The sequence below is a fragment of the Delphinapterus leucas genome, chromosome 12 (genome assembly GCF_059928025.1).
Source record: "Delphinapterus leucas isolate spDelLeu-1000000601 "Yukka" chromosome 12, BTC_Dleu_Yukka2, whole genome shotgun sequence".
NCBI classification, from domain to species: domain Eukaryota; kingdom Metazoa; phylum Chordata; class Mammalia; order Artiodactyla; family Monodontidae; genus Delphinapterus; species Delphinapterus leucas.
Genome location: NC_143140.1, coordinates 21,698,123 through 21,705,098, shown reverse-complemented (window position 1 = coordinate 21,705,098; position 6,976 = coordinate 21,698,123). Strand labels below are relative to the sequence as shown.

Sequence of the window (6,976 nt, the reverse complement as noted above, 5' to 3'; positions counted from 1 at the left end):
GAGCTGCTTTGTGTGCGGTGATTAAGGCAGGATTCCTTCCTGCTGGAGGCTGGGGCTCAAAGGTGTAAACAAATAATGACAGTGGCAGGTGAGAAATCTGTCCTTAGAGGCACAGGTTGAGGTCCCAGGGCTCTGGGGATGCTACCTTATTTCATTTTCACCTACGTCAAACAGACTTACAAGAATTGATACTTCACAAAAAAATCACACAAGACAGGTAAACAGTTTAATCTCAGTACTTTTCACTCGAAGGCTGAGGAGGTACAAGGTTGTCCTCTTGGCACGAAGGCGGCATTTAATCAACGTGGGCCCTTCCATGTCCTGCCACGTCGCACCACCTCCTGGGGCCGTTTTAACGGTAAAAATAATCGGGCACAAGAAAAGATCAGGCAATTCATTAACTTGCCTGAGAACACAGCTTACTTCAGGGCTGACCATTCTTTTCATTCTCAGGTGAACGTCCCCTGAGAAGTTCTGCCAAAAAAAAAAAAAACGTACAAGTTAAACCAGCCTATTGAACAACAAACAGGTTTTCCTCCTCTCCTTCCTCAGAGGGCATTAAAATGATAATGAAGGAAACGTTTTTAAAAAGTATAAACCCCAAGGACAAAGAAAACAGGAGAGGGGACATGAGTACACGGTCAGAAAAATGAAGACGTGCCGTGCCCGAAGAGTAAGCCCCAAGCCAGGACTAGAAAGACCGTGGAGCGCAGGAACGGTCACCGGCAAGAGGCTGACCTCAGAGAGTCTCGGTGTGGCCCACAGCGGGGCCGAAGCCAGGCGAGGACCCAGGGGCATTGCCTTCCCTCCCCCTCACAAGGACAGAACTGGGTGTCTGCCTGCCCCATGGAGACTCGGGGGATTATCCTCCAGAGAGATTGAGAGGGACAGCCTTTGGGATCAGGAAAACCTGGTCCAGAGGAAGGATGGAACAATGTCCAAGGTAGAAAACATGGAATTGAACGTGACATCCAGACCCCGGGTCCAAGTGGCACCTAATGAACTAGGCTGCCACCCTTCAGGCGAGAGATTAGGACATTTTTCTTGGGATAAACCCTCAGACGACAGCCTTTCCTGTGCCAGCCATGTGGGGTGCTCTCGAGGTGGGGGGAATCTCTGCCTAATCAACTGGAAATGAAGGCCACTGCTTGTCACGCCACACGCACATCCACAGCTCTCCCGGCTTTACAACAATAATGTATTGGGGTGATAGTCGCATAACAAAGTGAACCATGTTAAAGTGGACAATTTGGTGGCATTTAGCACATTCGCAACGTTGTGAAGCCTCTTCCTCTATTTCAGCGGTCCCCAACCTTTCTGGCACCAGGGGCTGGTTTAGTGGAAGACAATTTTTCCACGGATGGGGGTGGGGAGGGGTGGGGGACGGTTCAGGTGATAATGTGAGCAGTGGGGAGCGGCAGATGAAACTTCACTCGCTTGCCCACCGTTCACCTCCTGCTGTGTGGACCATTACTGGTCCGGGGCCTGGGGGTTGCGGACCCCTGCTCTATTTAATTCCACAACTTGTCCATCACTCCAAAGTGAACCCCCTTACTGGTACCCATTAAGCACTTTCTTCCCATTCTCCCCTTCCCCCAGCCCCGGGAAACCACTCCTCTACATCCTGTCTCCATGGGTTTATCTACTCTGGATCCTTCATATAAACAGAATCACACGTGACTATTTGTGTCCGCCATCCCTCATTCAGCATGTTTTGGAGGTTCACCCTTTTTGCCGTGTGTATCAGGATTTCACTCATTTCTATGGTTGAATAGTATTCCATTGCAGGTATATATCACAATCCAGGTCAGCTTTTGATGCTCAGTCTTGAATAAAACCAACTGGTAATCAGCATACATAAGACAAAAAAGAGAAGCCAAAAGAAACAGAAAAATGGAAACCAGAGGAAACAATATAATTCAGAGAACATGATAAAACTCCTAAAAAAGCAATAACTCAAATATATATCTTGAGAGATACACACACACACACATATGTATATATATTTGTATATATGTGTATGTACACATATATATACAGGTACACATACATATACAGGCTGATATGGCAGCCTTAAAATAAGAGGATGCTCTGAGAGAGATCAGAAAAAAAAAGTTGGCCAAAATAAAGCTAACGGGTAGAAAATCAGAAGACAAGATTAAGGAAGTATCCCAAGAGGTCTGATAAAGAGGTAAATTTTGAAAGAAAAAATAAGAGACTTAAGACAAGTTGAGAAGAATTAAGCAATGCCTTAACTATTCTGAGACAATAATGTGTCTTAGCCTAAAATTTTATACTCAGCCAAACTATGAGTCAAGGGTTAGAGGAAGGCCATTTTCTGACAAGAAAGGAATCAAGAAATTAGCTTCTCATGAAGACGTTCTAAGGAATCTACTGCAGGATGCACTCCAACAAAATGAAAGATAAAAGCGTCTGCCCAGGGAACAGTAGGTGTGAGCTGGCAAACAGCACAGAAGCTCTCCTCCAGCGTGGCAGCCGTGCCAGACTGAAAGCTCAAACAGTCCAGGTTTTTGCAGGAAGGCTGAGGGCTCCCATGGTATCGTTGCAAAGACAGGGCATAGATGCTCCACCAGAAACTTCCACCGGCAGAACACACAGCCATCAAAAGCCCAGGCTCGCCCAGGAAAAGGTGGCATGACTAAAAAGGATCTACATTTTTCATCAGATTCAAAAACAGTCAGCTTGCAGTTCAACAGGCATCTCCTTGGGTGGGTGCCTCCTGTGATATGGAATAGCTGGGGGCTCCTCATGCGGGTTAGTCTCCATTCACCCCTCTCTGCATCCACTCCCCACGGCTCTGCCCTGCTCTGTTTCTGGAGAGGCTACACTGGGGATGGCACCACCAAGCTAGTCTGCCTCTTAGCCTGAAATTGGATTTGGCCAAAGGGAAGCACTGACAGGCTATCAGAGGGTAGAAGGAGAGAGAGAGACCAGGATATGTACCCTCCTCTCTCCCAGGCCCATGCTGTTTCAGCAGCTGTCCTGTTTCTCTGTGGCCACAGCTCCTGTCAGGCAGCCCCTCTTCCATGGCAACCGCTCTCACCGGGCTCCAGGACCATTCCTACCCACCCCGCTTCAGGCTCCACGGTGATGACTTCCCAGAGAGAGTTGTGAGCTCGTGAGTGCTTCACCTTTCCTTCCTGGTTCCCTACCTCTGCCCAGAACTTTGTAAATAAGTTCCTTTATTAAACTCTATTCAATTAAAACCTTTGAACGTGACATCTTTTTTCTGCTGTAACACTAATAAACTTATAAATCATAATAGAAAGGGTCAAAACGTTACAAAGGCATTAGTATAGTACTGTAGAAGATGAATTATTTCTTTTTTTAGTCTTCGTTTCTGAGTTTATCTAATGAATCGTTCTCATTCGAATAATTCATAGTGTGTGTGTGTGTGTGTGTGTGTGTGTGTGTGTGTGTGAGGGGGAGGGAGAGAGAGTTTGAGAGAGAAAGGAAAAACTTGTATTTTATTTATTTCAGGTTCTTGCAGTAATCAGATGGACTAAAAGATTCTTTAGTCCCGGTGCTTAGAAACCATGTTTTAAATAGGAAGGTTACACAATGTTTAATACTTGCTAACAGTTTAGTAAAGTATATATTCGGTACTTTTATTAGTTTGCGTTATTAACATGCTAAAAACTACCCTTTTATTATGATATATGGTTCTCACTCTAACAGTGCTGCTATATTCTCTATTCCTACGCAAGAAAAATCTTAAGTAATAATGGTTGTAATCATAATATACATATAATTTTGCACCATGACTTTTCCGCTTAAAAGTATATAATGAGCATCTTTCCATGTTGCTACATAATTTTCGTAATCATTACTTGCAAATCCTATAGAGTACCTAATCATATGGAAGTACCATAAATCACACACACTGCCATTCCATTTTCTCCTAAGCAATTTTCTCATGATCTATATGAAAATTATTACTGTGCACATAATAACATCAAATAAATCTGATAGACATGAGGTCCTTTCTTGGAAGAGTAAACCTAGTTAGGACTAAAGTACACTGCTCTAACACTTAACACTGATCTGCAAGATGGGCAGGCAGGTTGGCCAATGGTCTCTATGTACAGAGAGACAGAGGAGCCCTGCGGAGGAGCCTGGTCTCAGAGAGGAGGGAGCTGGGGACCCAGCCTAGACCAATAACAATGCTGGAGCCCCAGAGAGGGACAGAGCTTCTAAGTACAAGAGTTGGTCTGTCACCAGTGAAAATAGCACATGGTCTGTTTCACCAAATATCCATGAGATTTTGGGGGCACACAGCCATGCTCTCCTGGGATCCATGTATCACAATGGGAGATGATTTTCCTGCTTCCGGGAAGAACACAGAGCACTGTCTCTCCGCTCCAGAGACCCAATGAGGAATAGTGTCACCGGCATCCACACTTACGCCTCATCCTTGCGGGGGAGCTTCGGGGCAGGGAGTACCAGCTGCAGGTGGCCCTTGTCGCAGCTGCTGGCAGCAGACACTTCTGCAGGGATGTGAAGCCAGACCCAGAGAACTGTGGATTCCACATGGTTGTCCAAGCAACCTTCCAGCAACTCTCCCAAATAATTAGGGAGAACCTGATGAGGCTGTCTAGCAGTTGGGATAGAATTAAAAAACAAACAAAAAACCAAAACACTACTTGTTGCTATTAGTATTAATTTAATTTTTCCTCTGGGTTAGGGTAACCTAGGGAAGATGAATTGTAATTTGCAATTTTTACATTTGGTGAAAGGCACGCAGTCACCACACGCATGTTCTCTGACCTCCTTGAAAGATTTCACGTAGAAGATGAAATAGGGTGAAAGTAAATGTATGCTTCAATGGAAAGAGGAAAATATGGGGAATTTACACAAAGTATTCTCAAAGAAACATTTGTTATTAGACTGACCACAGGCATATTAAACTTCTTTAAAAAAGAAAATACCCAAGGGCTGTTTGGGGCTATATGGGTAAGTTTAAAAACAGTTCTAAGGTCTCATGACTTTAGTAAAGAACTTTATGTGAATAAGCCTCCAAAGAGTAAGGCTTCCAAAAGACAGATGCTGTGGAACTGCTCATTTTCTTGGCCTAAGGGAAGGTTGCTAGCATTCAACTTTCAGGCTGAAAGTCTGAATTCATTTATTTTATGGCTAAGATACTTGATATTAACACAGTATCTCCATCTAGTTTGCATGTCGTAGATAAGAAAAAAATCAAGCACGATACATAGACTAGTCCCAAGGGTGAAGGGTTCTCCCCAAGTATATTTTAGTTAAAACATGTGGACTTTCTTCTTTCAAAAAGAATATATTCCAAAGCATTGGAAGGACTGAATTAGGATGTTTCTGTTTGCAAGCAACAGAAATCCAATTTAGAACAAAGTGGAAGGATCCTGGGGCGATTCCTCACAGAGTGAAAGGAAGTTGAGGCTGCACATGGCAGCAGTGGAGCTGGCCAGCTGGCCGTGGGGGCACTGACCCAGCTTGTATAACATCTTTCCTTAGTACATTGGTTCCTTTCTTTCTCGGATGAAGATGGCCTTCCTCTACAGGGAAGGTAGCAGTAGGTCCTTCCAGAATAACATCACCCCAGATCTGTTTGTTTGAAAAATCCTGAAAATGGCTTTGATTGGCTGGTTTGGGTCACCTCCCATCCCTTGACTAGTCACTGTGGCCAAGGACATGGTGTCCTACCTCTGGCCCAGTCCCAAGTCTGCAGACCAAACAGAAGATGGGACCATTGGTAGGATAGCTCTGAGCCAGGCTGGCTCTCCGTTTGTGACTTACAAGAACAGAGATGAAGAAAATAAAGGAAAATTACTGATAATCTCATCACTCTCAAATGAACAGCTTTGAATGAACATTCTATTCTGGTTTGTCCATTTGCAGACACATTTTAATGTACAATCTTGTCTTAGAGCCCCTTAAAAAAATACATGGTTTTGAAATCTATCTGAAGAAATAGGCCCAAAAATATAGAAACGATGCTCATCTCTTGGGGACTTTTGAGGTCTTGCCCTACCAGAAGGACTCTTTCTGTTCCTGAAATTCCTGAAGAAATGAAATACAACCCCATATCTCTGATGGTCTAGAATATCAACTGGTATAAAACATCAAATGCTATCAATATATTATTTTAAATGTCTACACTACCCAAAGAGGGCTCTGCCTAAGTGCTTTTCAAGTACAAGGTCTGATTCAAGTATAGGCCTGCATTTCCCTTCATGGGTTTGTTCAGCAGCATATTGAGAGCCTCTGTAGACCAGGACTTTTCTAGGCTCTGCAGAATTGTAATAAACAGACCAAAGCTCCCTGTCTTTGTGGAACCAGTAAAACATGTGGAATCTAAAATATGATACAAATGAACCTATCTACGAAACAGAAACAGACTCACAGACATAGAGCAGACTTGTGGTTGCCAAGGGGGAGGGTGTTGGGGGAGAAATGGAGTGGGAGGCTGGGATTAGCAGATGTAAGCTGTTATATATGGAATAGATAAACAACAAGGTCCTACTGTATATAGCACAGGGAACTACATTCAATATCCTATGAGAAGCCATAATGGAAAAGAATATAAAAAAGATTGTATATATATGTATAACTGAATCATTTTGCTGTACAGCAGAAATTAACACAACACTGCAAATCAACTATACTTCAATTAAAACAAAAATTAGGAATGAAGGGGAAAAAAATCCCAGTGTAATAAGTAGGTAGACGTTCCAAATGATCAAGAAAATATTTTTTAAAATTATTCTAATTCTTTATAGTGTGAAATAAAATTCATATTTTATGGCAAGACAAGAAAAATTGAAACATAAAAAAATTTCTCTGCCCTTTGGCCTCCTCTCTCCCCCCACTGTGCATTGTGTATCTGCATTATGAATCACCAAACCGTCCCTATCGGCAGAAATACCAGCTCGACCATCAACAGCAACATTCTCGTAGCATCAACAAGATAACTCCTTAAAGA

The 6,976-nt window shown here is 43.2% G+C and overlaps 1 protein-coding gene across 1 annotated transcript in view; it reads right to left on the bottom strand.

Moving 5' to 3' along the window:
* Positions 1–204: 204 nt before the first annotated feature.
* Positions 205–6,976, bottom strand: part of BCKDHB (branched chain keto acid dehydrogenase E1 subunit beta) — a 245,088-nt gene continuing 238,316 nt past the window's right edge. The window contains exon 12 of the mRNA XM_089921767.1: positions 205–474. The gene's annotated coding sequence lies outside the window, so the exon portion shown is untranslated. The remainder of the gene's footprint in view (positions 475–6,976) is intronic.